At 44.2% G+C, this 18,002-nt stretch overlaps 2 long non-coding RNA genes across 3 annotated transcripts in view; one reads left to right on the forward strand and one right to left on the reverse strand.

The window, feature by feature from the left end:
- LOC133754286 (uncharacterized) overlaps positions 1–7,052 on the reverse strand; it is a 31,955-nt gene extending 24,903 nt beyond the window's left edge. The window contains exons 1-2 of the long non-coding RNA XR_009865180.1: positions 6,987–7,052; positions 4,345–4,469 (exon numbers count right to left, since the gene is read on the reverse strand). This is a non-coding gene — a long non-coding RNA (uncharacterized LOC133754286). The remainder of the gene's footprint in view (positions 1–4,344; positions 4,470–6,986) is intronic.
- The window catches only part of LOC133754274 (uncharacterized), a 303,902-nt gene that overhangs the window by 225,666 nt on the left and 60,234 nt on the right, over positions 1–18,002 (forward strand). The gene's annotated exons all lie outside the window — the stretch shown is intronic.

The following is an 18,002-nucleotide window of genomic DNA, read 5'->3' on the forward strand; positions in this document are numbered from 1 at the left end:
AGACCTGGAAGAAGCTCCTGGCTCTTAGCTCCTGGCTTCAGGTCAGCCCAGCTCCTGCCATTGTGGCTATTTGGGGAGTGAACCAGCAGATGGTAGATCCTATCTCCCTCTCTCTCTCTCTCTCTCTCTCTCTCTCTCTCTCTGTAACTCTGACTTTCAAATAAATATATAAATCTTTAAAAAAAGAAAGAAATTTGGAAAATCCTGAAATACTAGGGAATTAAACAACACACTTCTAAATAATCCATGAGTCCAAGAGAAACCACAAACAAACATTTTTTGAACAAATTCAAACAAAAACACATCATATCACTTAGAGAATGCACTCAAATCACTGTTGACAAAAGAAAAGCCTCAGAACCAATAACCTAAGATCAATAAGACAGAAAAGCAGAGAAAATCAATAAACCAGATATTGGTTCTTTCACATAATACTGAATTTTGCTATACCAGGGTTTCTCAGCCTCAGCTTCGTTGAAATTTTAAGCAGATAATCCTTTCTTGCCAGGGGAGCAGAGAGGCATGCAATACACTGTATAATGTTTAACAGCATCTCTGATCTCTATCCAACATGTTCCAGTTGCAACACCCCCAAAAAGCATTTTATGAACAGTCTCTGAATATTGTTAATGTCCCCTGGGGGAAAAAATGGAACAAAATCAACCTTGGTGATTCAGACCAAGCAAAAAAGAGAGAAGAATCAAAGTACCAAAATCAGGAATGAAGAGGGGACAGCCCCTCCCATTCTGTAGAAACTAATAATAAGAAAATGTTGCCAACAAATTAAAATTAGAACATTTGCATGAAATAAATAAATATTTTTAGCAAAAAATAAAGACAAATTACAGGAGGTATTGTGCATACTGCAAATAAGTAATCCAATATTAAAGACAGAAAATGTAATGAATCCAAGAAACACTAAGAGCAAACTGTGGAAATTTTGTTTCAACAGTTTGAATAAGGTGCACTGCACGAGTTGGTTTGCTCTTTTTTTTCTGACAGGCAGAGTGGACAGTGAGAGAGAGACAGAGAGAAAGGTCTTCCTTTTCCATTGGTTCACCCCACAATGGCCACTGCAGCTGGCACAATGCACTGATCCGAAGCTAGGAGCCAGATGTTGCTCCTGGTCTCCCATGCGAGTGCAGGGCCCAAGCACTTGGGCCATCCTGCATTGCACTCCTGGGCCATGGAAGAGAGCTGGACTGGAAGAGGAGCAACTGGGACAGAATCCTGTGCCCCGACCAGGACTAGAACCCAAGGTGCCAGCGCCGGAGGTGGAGGATTAGCCTATTGAGCTGCAGAGCCAGTCAGTTTGCTCTTTTAATCATTTAAATACACATGTGTGCCTGCTGTAACAATTCTAACAGTATACAACAACTAAAGTCAAAGCAAGAGTTCACACTTCATTTCTCTCCATATCTAGTCCGCTGATGCCAACAAGGTGCAACAATATTGCCAACAAGGTGTAAGGCAGCTTTCCTTTATGTGTGTGGGCATGGCCTGTTCCTGCAAACAACACATATAATTGCTGATTCTGTACAAAAACAAGGCTATACCTACAGAGTTACATGAACCAAAGGGACTTGCTGTTTATTCAATATATTACATGTAGGCCTCCAGGACAATTCATATACTTCCACCAATGAACCATTATGTTCCATGTGATATTTTTTTTTCAGTGTCCATTAACAAAGTCTATAGGAACATAGCCATACCTGTCCATTTATGGGTCATCTATGGCTGTTTCTGTGCTATAGGGCAGAGTGCAGTAAATGTGACAAAGGCTATATGGCCCACAAAACCCAACACATATGCTATCTGGCCCCTCACTTAATAAGCTTGGCATTCTCTGCTTTAGAGCAGTGGCTTTCAATTTTGCAGTCACATGGAAAGCATTAACAATGATGATTAAATTGGTTGTGGGTGAGCCTGGCTGTTAGGATTACAAGACCCACCATATTTAATTTATTATTGATAACACTTGCATAATATGGCTATCAAGCTCTAGTTTGACTATATTAAAATTTATCTAACCATTCTCTCGATGGATATTTACACTGTCTCTTGATCTTTGATCTTACAAATAATACTGCAATAAATACTATCAACATCTTTCTTTTAGGCCGGCGCCGTGGCTCAACAGGCTAAACCTCCGCCTTGCGGCGCCGGCACACCGGGTTCTAGTCCCGGTCGGGGCACCGATCCTGTCCCGGTTGCCCCTCTTCCAGGCCAGCTCTCTGCTGTGGCCAGGGAGTGCAGTGGAGGATGGCCCAAGTGCTTGGGCCCTGCACCCCATGGGAGACCAGGAGAAGCACCTGGCTCCTGCCATCGGAACAGCGCGGTGCGCTGGCCGCAGCGTGCTACCACGGCGGCCATTGGAGGGTGAACCAATGGCAAAAGGAAGACCTTTCTCTCTGTCTCTCTCTCTCACTGTCCACTCTGCCTGTCAAAAAAAAAAAGATGGAGTTAAAAGGGGTGGGTATCCAGTGGCTCACTCTTCAAATGGCTGCAATTGCTGGGTCTAGCCAGGTCAAAGCCAGGAGCTAGAGCTTCTTCCAGATCTCCCAGGTCAGTGCAGGGACCCAAGGACTAGGGCCATCTTCTGCTGTTTTCCCAAGTGCATTAGCAGGGAGCTGGGTCACAAGTGGATCAGGGGCCGATGTTATGGCATACCAGGTAAAGCCACTGCCTGCAGTGCCGGCATCCAATATGGGTGCCAGTTTATGTCCCGGCTGCTCCACTTCCAGTCCAGTTCTCTGCTATGGCCTGGGAAAGCAGTAGAAGATGCCCAAGGCCTTGGGCTCCTGCCAACACGTGGGAGACCCAAAGGAAGCTCCTGACTCTTGCCTTTTGATCAGTGCAGCTCCAACCATTGTGACCAACTGGAGAGTGAATCAGCAGATGGAAGACCTCTCTCTCTCTCTCTCTCTCTGCCTCTCTTAATGCCTGTATGTAACTCTGACTTTCAAATAAATAAATAAATCTTAAAAAAAAAAGAAAGAAAAGAATTGGAGCAGCAGGGACTCAAACCAGCATCCATATGGGATGCTGGCATCGCAGGCAGCAGCATTACCCACTATGACACAGCACTGGCTCCAAACATTCTTATGCTAGTATTTTTATTTCAAATACATCTCTTTAACTCTTTATCTAATTATCAGAGGCAAAGATAGAGACTGACTGAGCTCCCATTTACTGATTCATTCCACAAATGTCTGCAATCACAGGGGCAGAGCCAGGGCCAAAACTGGGAGCTGGGAATTCAATCCACATGTTCCACACAGGTGGCAGGGACCCAATCACCTGAGTCATCATGGCACGATGGCGTAGCTGGTAAAGCCACCACCTGCAGTGCCGGCATCCCATATGGGTGCCAGTTTGAGTCCTGGCTTTCCACTTCCAATCCAGCTCTTTGCTGTGGCCTGGAAAGCAGAAGTTGGCCCAAGTGCTTTGGCCCCTGTACCCATGGGGGGAGACCTGAAAGAAGCTCCCAGCTCCTGGCTTTGGATCGGCGCAGATCCAGCCATTGCAGCCAATGGGGAGTGAACCAGCAGACAGAAAGATCTCTTTCCCTTTCGATTGGTTCCTCTCTGTATCACTCTGCCTTTCAAATAAATAACTTTTTTTAACAATTGTGAATTGAGCCCCCTGCCCAAACTATGGCACCTGCAGTGTCAGCATCCCATATGGGCACCAATTCTCTCTCTCTCTCTCTCTTTCTCTCTGTGTCTTGCTTTCTTTCTCTATAACTCTTGCGAATGAAGAAATCTTTTTTAAAAAATTGAGAATTGTCTGGACCTTAATTTTAACAGAAATGCCATTAAAGTGTTGCCAGTAAATATTAAGCTAGTTGCTGATTTTTCCCTTATTGTGAGACACACACACATACACACACACACAGAAATCAAGCACAGGTTTTGGAATGTTAACAAAGTCTTTTATTGTTAATATCCACTGAGATTATTACATGGATTTTATTCAACTTGTCCAAATAATGTTATACCAATATACTAGACCTGGAAGAACTCCTGCCTTTGGAAAGGCTCAGCTCTGAATTTTACAGCCAATTGGGGAGTGAACTTGTGGATCGAAGACCTGTCTCTCTCTCTCTGCCTCTCTGTTTTCTGTGAAACTCTGACTTTCAAATAAATAAATCTTGAAAAAATAATGTATTGAGGATCAATCTCTTCCAAAGTTCTTCAGTTTTCTACTTGTTAAACCAATTTAATAAAGTTCAATTTTTATAGAAAGTCACAGATTTATCAAGTTTGAACATTCCTAGCATCTACTTTGAAATAACTTTTAGAAATCACTCCAAAAAGAAAAGGAGAGACTCAAGTTTACCTTGACTTTGAGCAAGATGAAGAATCTTTGATGTGACATATCTGGCAGTATCCGATTCTGCTGATTTAGTGTTTATTTGCTCCAGCTGAGCCAGGAGTCCCACAATCCAAGAATTATTGGTAAGGCTAAAAAAAATAAAATAAAAAATGTTATCTAACATCAGGATACATTCTAAACCAACTGTAAATTCAGTACTACAAGATCACTGTGTAGTTGGAAGATGTAGGCTGGAAGGATCTGTAGATATATGTTAAGTCCATTTGGTCCATAGTGTCAATTAACTCTGCTGTTTCCTTGCTGATTTTCTGTCTGGTTGATCCATCCATTGGTCAAAGTGGGATATTGAAATCCCTCATTACTACTATATTGGAGTCTACGTCTGCATTTAGATCCATTAACATTTCTTTTAAATAGCCCAGTGCCTTGTAATTAGGTGCATATACATTTATAATAGTTACATCTTCCTGTTGAATTGATCCCTTAATCATTATATAGTGCCCTTCTTTGAGTCTTTTAACAGTTTTAGTGTTAAAGTCTATTCTGTCCTATATTAGGATGGGTATATCAGCTTTTTGGTTTCTGTTAGCATGGAATATCTTTTTCCATCCTTTCACTTTCAGTCTGCATGCATATTTGTTGGTGAATTGCATTTCTTGTAGGCAGCGAAAGGATGGGTTTTTGTTTTTAATCCATTCAGTCTGTTTGTATCTTTTAACTGGAGAGTTGAGGCCATTTACATTCAAGGTGACTATTGATAAGTAACGACTTTGCTCTGCCATTTTTCCAAAAATATTCCTATTTTTTACTTTGGATTTCCTTTGACTTCTCCTGGGAGTTTTTCTTCCTTTACCTTCTTTCATAGTGGTGACCATGTTTCTGTGTTTCTGTGTGCAGCACATCATTAATCATCTGCTGCAAGGCTGGATGGCTGGTGACAAAGTCTCTCAATTTCTGTTTGTTATGGGAAGTCTTTATTTCACCATCATTCATAAATGAGAGCTTTGCAGAGTGTAGTATTCTGAGTTGACAGTTTTTTTTCTCTTAAGACTTGGAATGTATCTCACCATTCTCTCCTAACCTGTAGTGTTTCTGATGAGAAGTCAGCTGTGTGTCTAATTGGAGATCCTCTGAAAGTAATCTGGCATTTCTCTTGTGCACATTTTAGAATCTTCTCTTTATGTTTTACGGTTGAGAGTTGATTACAATGTGTTGGATGAAGATCTTTTCTGGTCATGTCCATTAAGAGTTTTATGAGCTTCCTCTACTTGGATGACCCTTTCTTTCTCCAAATGAGGGAAGTTTCCTCTTATTACTGCACTAAAAGGCCCTCTAATCCTTTCTCTTTCCACACATTCTGGAACTCCTTAGACCCATCCATCAACCATAACACAACACAAACACTTGTATATGTGTGTGTGTATATGTCTGTGTGCATTCGCCTCTGTTGTATCTGTTTATGTCACAACAGTTTGAACTCAGAAGTAGATAAGAGACTTCTGCTTTCTTCCATTAAGCCAAACAACAGAGATCTACAAAAATGTTGTCAAACTATGTCACTCTTCTTACTAAATAGGTTTCCTTTGGTAAATGAGTTATTTTACCATAACACAGAAATGTTGGGGCCGGCAGTGTGAGGTATTGGGTAAAGGCACTACCTGGGGCACCAGCATCCCATTTGGGTGCTGGTACAAGACCTGGCTGCTCCACTTTCGATCCAGCTCTCTGCCATGCCCTGGGAAAGCAGTGGAAGATGGCCCAAGCCGTTGGGCCACTGCACCCATGTGGGAGACCCAGAAGAAGCTCCTGGCTCCTGGCTTCAGAGTAGCCAAGCTCTGGCCATTGTGGCCATCTGGAGAGTGAACCACTGGATGGAAGACCTCCTTCTCTCTCTCTGTAACTCTCTCAAATAAATAAAAAAAATTCTTAAAAAAAAACAACAATGTTGGGTGCTACCAATATTAACAAGCTGTCATTTACTGAGTCAGCCAGGCACTAATTAATCTTCACATCCTTATTATAACAATATTATCATTAAAATAATTTTGTAGATGACAAAACTGAGGTGTAGCAGAGTTAAGCAGACTGTTCAAGGCCATACAGCTAAGAAAACCTGAACATGGAACCAATTTGCCTGACTTTTAACCAAACTTCAGACAACTCCTTGGCACTTAAGAACTTTCACAGAGATGATATATCGAGCTCAGATTCCTAAGTCAAACTTTTCCTGCGAAGTTCCAGATAACAAATATTTTAGGCATTGTGAGCCACAGTCTGTCAAATTCCTCCACTTGGCAACCACAATGCAAATGCAGCATGGAAGGAGCAGGGCTGTGTTCCAATAAAATTCTCTTCACATAACTCAAACCCAAATTTCCTTCAGTTCTCAGGTGTCACAAAGTATTATTTTGACTTTTTAAAAGCAATTAAAAACATAAAACCCATTCTTAGGTCACAGGCCACATAAAACAAAGAGAGAGGCCTTATATGGCCATGAGCCATAGTGTACGGACTACTGCTTTAATATTAATAAATACTAACAAAATAACATAAACATACTATTAAACATGAATAGCATTTGTAAGTAATGGGTTTCTAACAATTATATCTGCAATTTCTATATATATATAAATATTTAGAATTACCTTTTCTCTGATACCACTTTTAACTTGCTCATCTTGAGTTACTTCATTTCATCATTGCAGGTAATCTGAAAGAAAAACGTTAATGACATTAAACACTTACACAACTGTGTTTTCTATTTTGAAGATGTCAGAAAAGCCAGGCAATGAAAAATGTTCATGGTGGGCAACACAAGACAGCACTGGAAACCAAAAGGGTTTTTTAAGTGCTTCTGGTGGGTTACCTCAGTGTGGAACATCTGACTATTAAAATACCTAAAATCAGCCAGGAGGACGTTAGCAAAATCCTGGTGCTACAAAATCCAGTTTGTGATCTGCTGTTAGGAATTGTTTTGAGACTTTCTTACTGTTCTAATATTCCACCTTAAAATACTTGAATGAGCCACTCTTCCTGTGATTAATGTACTTATTGTTTGCCATTCATACAATGCCCAAAGACTGGTAAATAAGTATGGTTATTTCTATATGAGAACACTTTCAATTAGTAACAGGTTGATTCAACAAAATAAAAAAAAATATCTATATCATTACCTTGCTGAATGTACATAATATACATTTTCCCTCCATATTTAGAAAATACACTTTGTACACTTTAAACAACCTTCAATAGCAAGACACACAATTCTTATTATTGTTCAGATTTATTATTCACCAAAAAATACCCTGAATGTCTTTTACTTTTATATAGCAATGCTTAGAAAAGAAGAGTTTTGTCGTGTCACTGAAAAGTGAAAAAATGACCCTGTTTTTAGTAATGCTATATTTAAACCAAAACAACCATGCAGAACAGCAGACTTGAAATGGCTTAACTTTGATTCAGAATTTTTATTGAATCTGTAATTTTTTTTCAATAAGAACGTTTCAACAAAATACAACTCAATTCAGGATTTTTTTGTTCTCAATACTCGTTAAAAGTCTTACAAATAATTGAAGACTATAAGAGCTTATGGTTTTTTGTATGCCTATTATTATTAAACATACAGAAATTAAAAGTGACAATAAAATTGACTCAATCAGCCCAGTCAGAGCCTGGGGGTCCTGAGAGAAAGAGGGGTTATGGGTTTTCCAATTGTAAAGATCAGAAGCAGAAAATGGCCAGTACTGCATCTGGCCAGCCACTGAACGAAGAGGCTTTTGTTTGTCTCCCAAGTCCCTATTCTGTCCTGGTCTACTCCTTTCTGTATCCTGCACTACGGTGGCCAAAATTCTACTAAGCTCTCGATTAGGTCTTTTGTCTCTTTTGTCTTCCCTTTCCTCCTGCTCCTTGCGGATCCTTTCCTCCTTCTCCTCTCAGGTCTCACTTTTGTTGTAAATCTTTTCTGCCTCCTTCATTAAATCTTGTATAGTATACCCCTGAAGCCCCTCTAGCAGCTGCAATTTATTGCGGATGTCCAACGCTGACTGTCCTATAAAGGACATGATTACATCTCCCTGCCGGTTCTCTGCCAGGGGGTCAAACGGGGTGTACATACGGTAGGCTTCCATTAATCTTTCTAGGAAGCCTGCCAGCATTTCCTCAGCCCCCTGCACTACTGCACGTACCTTGGCCAAATTGGTGGGGCGCTTTCCAGCCCCTCTGAGACCCGCAAGGAGAATCTGGCGATAAAGACGAAGTCGCTCCCTACCAGCAACGGTGGTGTAGTCCCAATCAGGACGGGTTAAGGGAAATGCCTCTTCGATTTCGTTTGGCATTAGGGTCAGTCGGCCATCTGCTCCAGGGACATTTTTCCGTGCCTCAAGGTAGACACGCTGCTTTTCCTCAGTAGTGAGGAGGGTCTGCATAAGCTGCTGACAATCATCCCAGGTGGGCTGATTGAGTCAATAAAATTGACTCAATCAGCCCAGTCAGAGCCTGGGGGTCCTGAGAGAAAGAGGGGTTATGGGTTTTCCAATTGTAAAGATCGGAAGCAGAAAATGGCCAGTACTGCATCTGGCCAGCCACTGAACGAAGAGGAAAGGTCTGTGAAGTCCAGACGCTTCCCGAGCACCCTGCCTGCCCCCGACAGAGGCGCAGGTGGCTGGAGGGCGGGGAAGGCGCTGAGACTTCTTCCCCTGCCCTCATGGAATCAGGGGATGGTGAAGAAGGTTGCACATCCCACTCTGGTTGTTGTGGGGGTTCCTGCGGGGTAGCAGGCTGGCCGGGAAGATAGGGTGGGGGAGAGTCAAAGAGCAGAAGGTCCTGATCAGCCAGAAGAACCGGCGGCTTGTCAGGTTTTGGATCTCGAATCTCCTTCAGAGGGTATAGGGAGGAGGTTGGCGCAACCGGGATGGGAGGAGGGGGTATCGGGGAGGAAGGTCCCAAGGGGGAAGGTATTAAAGGAGTTGGGGATGGCCGAGGAAGGGGTAACGGGGTCCATATGGGCTCCGTCGGAAAGGAGAAGGGTTTTATCCAGGGAGGGGGGTTTCATGAAAGATCCTCCCATATGGTAATGTAGGGCACCTGATCAGGGTGTCCATTGGATCCTGGCTGAAAGACTCGCGCCTTAATCTGTAAAATAATATCGAGGTTAAAAGTGCCATTCCTTGGCCAGCCGACCTCGAAGGCCGGCCACTCTGAGGAACAGAATTTTGCCCATCGTTTCCTTTTAACCTCCACTGAGAGGTGGCGCGCGCGTTCTCGAACGTCCTTCCAGTGATCTAGAGTGAGACTTAAAGGGGTGGTTATTTGTTGACCCATGGGTGCAAGGATTTCAACCCAATCAAAAAGAACAGCCAATGCACAGACACATACAGTAAACAAGACAAACCACATGGCTAGGACAAATCGAACGCTATTGCGCTATTTTTGGGAGCGGCTGCCTGACCAGCCCTCCCCGGGAAGGAGGGAGACTTGGTCTCCGACCCACCTCCAGACCACCCTGGGAGCGTCTTCCGGGGGAACGGACCGAGGGTTTCCCCTACTGGTCTCACAAACCGGAGCGTCCTCCGGGGAACGGACCAGGGGTTGCTGGGCACGCCTGCCTCCCCCATTGGTCTCACAGAGTCAGGTACTGGCCAGTCAGAACACTCAAGATGAAGAACAACAAACAGAAAACACTTAATCGTACCTCCAACTGGTCTGCAGGGAATGGGTCTGACGGCGACCTAAAATCCCCGTACGGGCCACCAAAATGTTGGACCTCTCAGTTGCAGAGATGCCCACTTGCTCGGGAGGACGCCCAAAGATCCAGACTCCAGACCAGTTGATGCAAAAAGCACGAGGTTTTTATTGAACGTTTGCGCAAACGGGCCCCCACCTCAGGTAGTGAGGAGCCCTGAGCAGCAGTTTCACACAGGTTATATAGGCAACGAATTAGCATATTCCTAATGCGCATGCGTAGGATTGGTCAGTTCAGAGGGACCATTAGCATATGGGAGAATGCTGGCAAAGAATGCTGGTGGAGAGTGCTGGTGGAAAATGCAGAGGTGGCACGGGATTGGCTGGTTCGGAGGGACAATTAGCATACCGGAGAATGCTGAGGGAGAGTGCTGAGGGAGAGTGCTGAGGTGTTACAGGATTGGCCGGTCGCAGTGACATCATAAGTGCGCGCCTAGAGACTCTCCGAAGGGGAGGGGCAGCTCTGCTCTGGGCGTGCCCAGAGGTTTCCCGGAGGGGAGGGGCAGTTCTGCTCTGGGCGTGCCTAGAGGTTCTCTGAAGGGGATTGACTTTTCCTTCCCAGAGAACGTCCTGCCCGCTGGACTCTGGGGAGCATCTAAGCTCTTAAGAAGCCCCTGATATTTTCCCAGGCCTAGTTTCTTGTCCCTCTCCCCCATAAGGGTCCTTCAAAACCAGTGGATGGAAGACCTCTCTCTCTGTCTCTCTCTCTCTCTGCCTCTGTTTCTGTGAGTCTGCCTTTCAAACAAACAAATATATCTTCAAAAAAATTTCCTATAAGGGAACAAGGACTAGGGACAATAGAAGATTCTAATATGAAAGTGGGAGATTAGAGGTTAATGTATCAGAGCTGGAGCACATTGAGTTCCTGAGAGTGACCATTGAGAGGGTTCTGTTCATCAGCTTTTTGTTACTTTATAAATCCATGAGAGGTACAATTTAGGAGGAAAGAAGGTTCATTTAAATTTTACAGTTTTGGAGGTTCACAGTTCAAGATCAGGTAACCCTATGTGTGGAGGAAGGATCCCAGGGTGAACCAGGAGGCAGAGCGAAACACAGGGATTGGGAGCCAGCACTGTGGTGTAGTGTGCTAACCCTCTGCCTGCAGTGCTGGCATCCCATGTGGGCACTGGTTCAAATCCTGGCTGCTCTGCTTCTAATCCAGCTCTCTGCTATGACCTGGGAAAACAGTAGAAGATGTCCTAAGTCCTTGGGCTCCTGCACCCACATGTGAGACCTGGAAGAAGCTTCTGGCTCCTGGATTTCGATTGGTGCATCTCCGGCCAATGTGGCCATTTGGGGAGAGAACCAGTGGATGGAAGACCTCTCTCTCTCTCTCTCTCTCTCTCTCCCTCCCTCCCTCCATCTGTCTGTAACTCCACCTCTCAAAAAAAAAATCACAGGGAGCACACTGCTTACAAAGCCAGTCCTCTCATGAGAAACCTTCAGTGACTTTCCCCTTGGTCCACATCACAGGTGCTGTAATTATGTTGTCTCTACACTTAACTCACTGACATTCATCCTCCAGATGTTAACGCAGGACTTTGAGAAGCCAAATACTATTCACACTGTAACAAGGATTCTGTTTTTATGAGGTCAGTAAACTTGTAAGTAGGGACTTGATTGGATTATCCAACTGGCAAATGGATGTAGAGTAGAAAATGGTTGGTGGAACACCTGCTTTTCATTTAGTGGAGGCAGTAACAGATGATGCTGGCTGTTGGTAACTAGGGGAGTTAGAGGCTATGCTGTTTTATCTTCAGAGGAAGAGAGTTTTTCTCCCATGAAGATGAAATGTATGAATTTCTTAGTAGTAGGGACCTCTGTCTTTTAATTTTTGTGATATTAATATTGAAAATGATTTGACTTTTATATTAAATCAGTGATCTTTTAAATAGGACATTGAGGCTGGCACTGCTGCTCACTAGGCTAATCCTCTGCCTGCAAAACTTGCACCCCAGGTTTTATTCCCGGTTGGGGCGCTGGTTTGGCAACGGTTGCTCCTCTTCCAGTCCATCTCTCTGCTGTGGTCCAGGAAGGCAGTGGAGGATGGCCCAGGTGTTTGGGCCCTGCACCCACATGGGAGACCAGAAGGAAGCATCCGGCTCCTGGCTGCGGATCAGTGCAGTGTACCAGCCATGGCAGCCATTTGGGGGGTGAACCAATGGAAGGAAGACTTTTCTCTCTGTCTCTCTCTCTCTCTCACTAATTCTGCCTGTCCAAAAAAAAATAGAAAAGGAAAGAAGAAGAAGAAAGCAGACCACTGATGATTCCCTGTGATTTATGAGATAAAGTATAAACCCCCCCTTTTCAGCACCTGAGGTCAGTCCTATCTGACCACAGTGTTTCCCAGCCTTGCTCTATCCTCCATTCATACACACCCTGTATTCCACTTTCACAGGACTTGACATCCCCTGAATACCTCGGGTCTTTTCCCCAATTCCAGGTCCCTACACAGTTTTGTTCTCTTTGATAAGAATATGCTTTCCTCACTTTCCTGATCCCTATACCTTCTACAGGACTTAATTCCATGAAGAAATACTCAAAAATCATTCAGGTTAGTTAGAATTAGTCCCTTCTTGATTGTAATCATTGTGTCAAAAAATAGTTTTTTACATGTGGTTCACATATTTTTTTTTGACAGGCAGAGTGGACAGTGAGAGAGACAGAGAGAAAGGTCTTCCTTTTCCGTTGGTTCACCCCCCAATGGCTGCTATGGCCGGTGTGCTGTGACCAGTGCACCACGCTGATCCAAAGCCAGGAGCCAGGTGCTTCCTCCTGGTCTCCCATGTGGGTGCAGGACCCAAGCACTTGGGCCATCCTCCACTACCTTCCTGGGCCGCAGCAGAGAGCTGGACTGGAAGAGGAGCAACCGGGACAGGACCAGCACCCCAACCAGGACTAGAATGCTGCAGGCAGAGGATTAGCCTATTGATCCGTAGGGCTGGCAGAGTTCACATATTCTTAAATAATTTAAAAGTATACCCTGAACTATATCATTAGGCCAGCTTATGAACCCTGCTGCCCAAGCCCTTTCTCATTTCCAGTCTTTTTCAGGTGCCCAAGTCAACAGCTTCTCTTTTTTGTTGAGTTACATTTGCTGTCATTTACATCCAAATTCTTTCTCACAACAGGAGGAATCTCTCTATTCCTGGCTCCCTCTTCCATGTTTACCCTCTAGATATTCATAAATATTACCTTCTCACTCAAATTGTCTTTCTATAAAAGGGGATAAAGTTAATGATTTCATACTGTTCTAAGTATTAAATGGAATAATATACAGAAATGACAAATTTGTTCCACAATACTAAACTATGGCACACAGTGTTGCGGTTGATTTCTCAACAATGTTGCAGTGGGTTCATTTGAGAGGAGCAGCATGGTGGGGGCAAGAGGCGCGGAGTCAACACAGACCCCGGGAGTCGGGTGAAAGCAGGCTTGAGGCGAGCAGCCCGCAGACTCATTTATTACAGTTGGTACAACAGCTTATATAGCCAAGACCAGCCAATCTGGTCAAGGGGCAGTCTATGCCCCAACCAATCATAGCCTGTTGCCAGGCAGTTTCCAAAGCCATCCAATCACAGCCTGTTGCCTGGCAGTTTCAAATCCATCCAATCACAGCCTGTCGCCAGGCAGTTTCCAAAGCCATCCAATCACAGCCTGTTGCCAGGCAGGCTCCGTTGCCAGGTGGGTTTCAAAGCCATTCCTGACTAACTGATGCTCACTTGCCAGCGGCCACCTTGGCATGGCCTTCTCATTCCACTACATTTCCCCCTTTTCGTTTATTTTTGCGCAACAGGACGCATGATTCTTGCCCATACCATTGTTGACCCCATTTCCATGTGGTCTTTGTATGCAGCTGTGCCTGTCTTAGGTTGTCCCCCAGGGGATCTTACCCATCATTGACTAACCAGCGCTCAAATCAAGAGACCACAGGATTGCTTGCTCAGATAGGGGTAGGAATGAGGAATAATGGTTATCAGAAATGGCATGACCACACACAGGCTGTGGGCCATTTGAGTGGCTGACCAGAGCTAGTGGGGTACACAACAGTAACAGATATGGCTTTGGGCAGTTTCTCAGGGTAGGATGATAGGGCAGGTGCATCTGCTAACAAGGCGGAGTCTCGGTCTTGTTCAGCTGGTTCTGGTTGGTTGTCAGTTGTAGGCTTGATGTTTCTGGCTGGTACCCAAATGGGCTGTTCCGCATTCTCTGAAAAGACACAAGCATATCCTCGACCCTTGGTTAATAGAAGCCTTTTTACAGGCATTGGAATCCAGGGCCTGAATTTTGCGTACACTTCGACATTAACAGCAAACATGCTGATGGCATGGGATCTAGCGGCTGTCCTGAGAGCTTGGGGTGTCCGAGTACTGCCACAAATGTGGGGATCCTCACTGGGTGAGGATGGGATTACCTCGAATGAGTTATTGTCTAGAGGTCCTCTTAGTTCATCCCACGGGTATGTGGGGGGTGGCAGACTAGGCGTTGCTACATTGTTTGCTACCTTGTTTGCTACATAGTTTTTTTCACTGTCGGAGCTCTCTCTTCCTAAGTCATCAACCATTGTCTGTGAGACAGGGACCTGGAGTGTCAGGCTCCTATCACTCACAGATTCACTATCTTTGATAATCTGCACAGGATTCTGAGAGGGGGGTATCTTTCCCATGTCTGAGCGCTTAAGAGTAGCACGGCACACCAACTCTAGCCAAAGGAAAGACACATACAGCACTGCTGCCGTAACAAAGTAAATTCCTAGCACCTCAGCTGTTGATGGCATTTTGCAGGAGGTTTCCCTAGGTTAGACAAACAGATAGTGGTGTATCAGATCGTACATATGTCCTGTGTTTAGTGGGGAACTTCCTTGATTCATTAGGCCAAAGCCATATGCCCACACGGTGTCTCTGGAGCGTCACCTCTCTCGAGTGAGGGAAGATGACTTGGTTTCAAATTCTGGGATGATCAGTCCCTTATGTGAATTCGCCGGGTGAACCGAAAGTAAAAGGAGGAGCCGAGATGCAACGTATGCGTCAGGGCAGTGTGTGCTAACATGGGGTCACTTAGACCGTGGACAAGGACAAGGAAAGGGGCGTAGGAGGGGGTTCTGTGCTCACCCTCACAGAACCGAACAGCACACCAAACACCGAGGGGCCTACTTGCCGAAATCCAGGGGAGACCTCGCCGAGTCCGACACGCTGTCTCTTTCTCAGTCACGTTGGCGCGCCAGATGTTGCCGTTGAATTCTCAACAATGTTGCAGTGGGTTCGTTTCTGAGAGGAGCAGTATGGTGGGGGCAAGAGGCGTGGAGTCAACACACAGACCCCGGGAGTCGGGTGAAAGCAGGCTTGAGGCGAGCAGCCCGCAGACGCGTTTATTATAGTTGGTACCACAGCTTATACAGCCAAGACCAGCCAATCTGGTCAAGGGGCAGTCTATGCCCCAACCAATCACAGCCTGTTGCCAGGCAGTTTCCAAAGCCATCCAATCACAGCCTGTTGCCTGGCAGTTTCAAATCCATCCAATCACAGCCTGTCGCCAGGCAGTTTCCAAAGCCATCCAATCACAGCCTGTTGCCAGGCAGGCTCCGTTGCCAGGTGGGTTTCAAGCCATCCAATCACAGCCTGTTGCCAGGCAGGCTCCGTTGCCAGGTGGGTTTCAAAGCCATTCCTGAGCAACTGATGCTCGCTTGCCAGTGGCCACCTTGGCATGGCCTTCTCATTCCACTACAACACAGTACTTAATTTCTCTATATGAAATCTGGCTCAAAGCCTCAATTTTAACAGGTGGGAAAATATCCAATATGAGTGACTCCTGGGACCTTTTGTATACTTACCTTAGTATCCAATGTCAAACAAAGATACTATGGTTGGCCAATGCAGTGTTTTTGCTGCAGCTCCCAAGACAATGGAGCCTGAACATTAGTCATCTCAGCAAATATCATTTCATTCCTTAGGAACCGCTACTGCCTCCTAGACGACTTCCACACCAGACTCATCCACTTAGAACCTGTCTTTACAATGTACTGTTAGGCAGCTCTCCAACTTTCAATCCCTTACCTCATCTTCTTCAACCTCATCTTCTCTTCTTAGGAACACTTAGATGAATGCCACCCCTACATAAGAATTTGGATAGCACTGTACGAAAGATGTGTTGAAGCTGGTTTTGGTCAGGAAACATGAAAACTGTTAATAGCTCCTGAGACCAAGAACCCAGAACTCTTCAGAAGACAAGTGTGAAAAGTTACATTCTTTCCTTTTGGAGTTTCTTCAGGCAGGAAAGTGTAATAAATAGCTCAATAAATTATCCTGCAACAATTGAAGAGTACCTAAAGCTGAGAAAGTAGGATGAGCAAGATTAATTTCCTTCGCATTGTTGTTAGCAAAACCTCCTACCCACTATGAAGCTTCCATCACAATCAAGAGGGGTTACTTGCTGCCACCTCCTTTTGGACACTACACTTAATAGATGGTCCATGAGTGACAAACTTTCTTACTGCCTCATCTGGTATTTCTCTGAATGGAAGAATATGAGATCAAGGTAAGAAGACTTGTTGTGTAGACCCCATTCAGTAACTCAACCTCTTTCAGCCACCATATCTCCCTTTGATGGAAGTCCTCAATAAGGTCTTGGGTACACAGAAAACACCCCAGAATGAAAGTTACATGCTCTGAGTTCCCTACTATTAGCTTTTCTACTAATTGGGTGACTCATTCTCTAATGTGGAAGCATGAGAATCAAATGTCAGATGGGTGTGCTATATCACATGTATTTATAAGATCAGGAATTAATTTTTTTTTGTCAGGCAGAGTGGATAGTGAGAGAGAGACAGAGAGAAAGGTCTTCCTTTTTTGCCATTGGTTCACCCTCCAATGGCCGCTGCAGCCAGCACAAGGCATTGATCCGAAGCCAGGAGCCAGGCGCTTCTCCCAGTCTCCCATGCGGGTGCAGGGCCCAAGGACTTGGGCCGTCCTCCACTGCCTTCCCGGGCCATAGCAGAGAGATGGCCTGGAAGAGGGGCAACTGGGATAGAATCCGGCACCCCAACCGGGACTAGAACCCGGTGTGCCGGCGCCACAAGGTGGAGGATTATCCTGTTAAGCCATGGCGCCGGCCAGGAATTAAAATTAATTAATTAGAAATTAAATGTAAAGATTAGAAATTAAAGGAATAAATGAAAATAAAATAAAATAAAATTTTTACTTTTTAACTCTTAATTGAATTAAGAATTAAAAATGGTGACTAATTGGGTAATTATAGTATATGCATAAGTGAAATGAATGTGATAAAGAATAGGAAGGAGGAATTGTGAAGACTTTATCATAAGATACCTAAACTACCTGTAAAAGTTTAGTTATTTGAAAATGGACTTAGATGACTTGTGAGTGTATATTACAACCTCTAATGCAGGCACTGAATTATTTTGGAAGAAATGTTATTGGTAAGCTAATAAAGAAGAAAAGATTGAATCACATGAAATTTTTTTAAAAACATATTACCAAATGATAAAAGAAGAGTAACAGTGTAACAAGAAAACCAGAAAACAATGAACAGAGGGCAATAGTAAATTCTTATATATTGATAATTATTTTAAATATAAGTGGATTAAGTTTTTCCATTAGAATAGAGTGGCTGAATGAATAAAATAGCCATATCCAACTTTTTGCATGTAAGAGACTCACTTTAGCTTTAAGGGCACACGTAGGCTGAAAGTGAAAAGTTGTAAAAAATATTCCATGCAACCAGTAACCAAAAGAGAACAGATGTAGTTATATGAGACAAAATAGACTTTACTCAAAGGAATGAATTAAGCACCTCATAAGATACCTGCTCCTCCATGTTTATTGCAACATTATTCACAACAGCCAAGATATGGAGACAACCTCAGAATCCAGTAACTAAAAAAATGGATAAAGAAATTGTGAGAG

Source organism: Lepus europaeus (assembly GCF_033115175.1).
Source record: "Lepus europaeus isolate LE1 chromosome 12 unlocalized genomic scaffold, mLepTim1.pri SUPER_12_unloc_1, whole genome shotgun sequence".
In the NCBI taxonomy this organism is placed as follows: domain Eukaryota; kingdom Metazoa; phylum Chordata; class Mammalia; order Lagomorpha; family Leporidae; genus Lepus; species Lepus europaeus.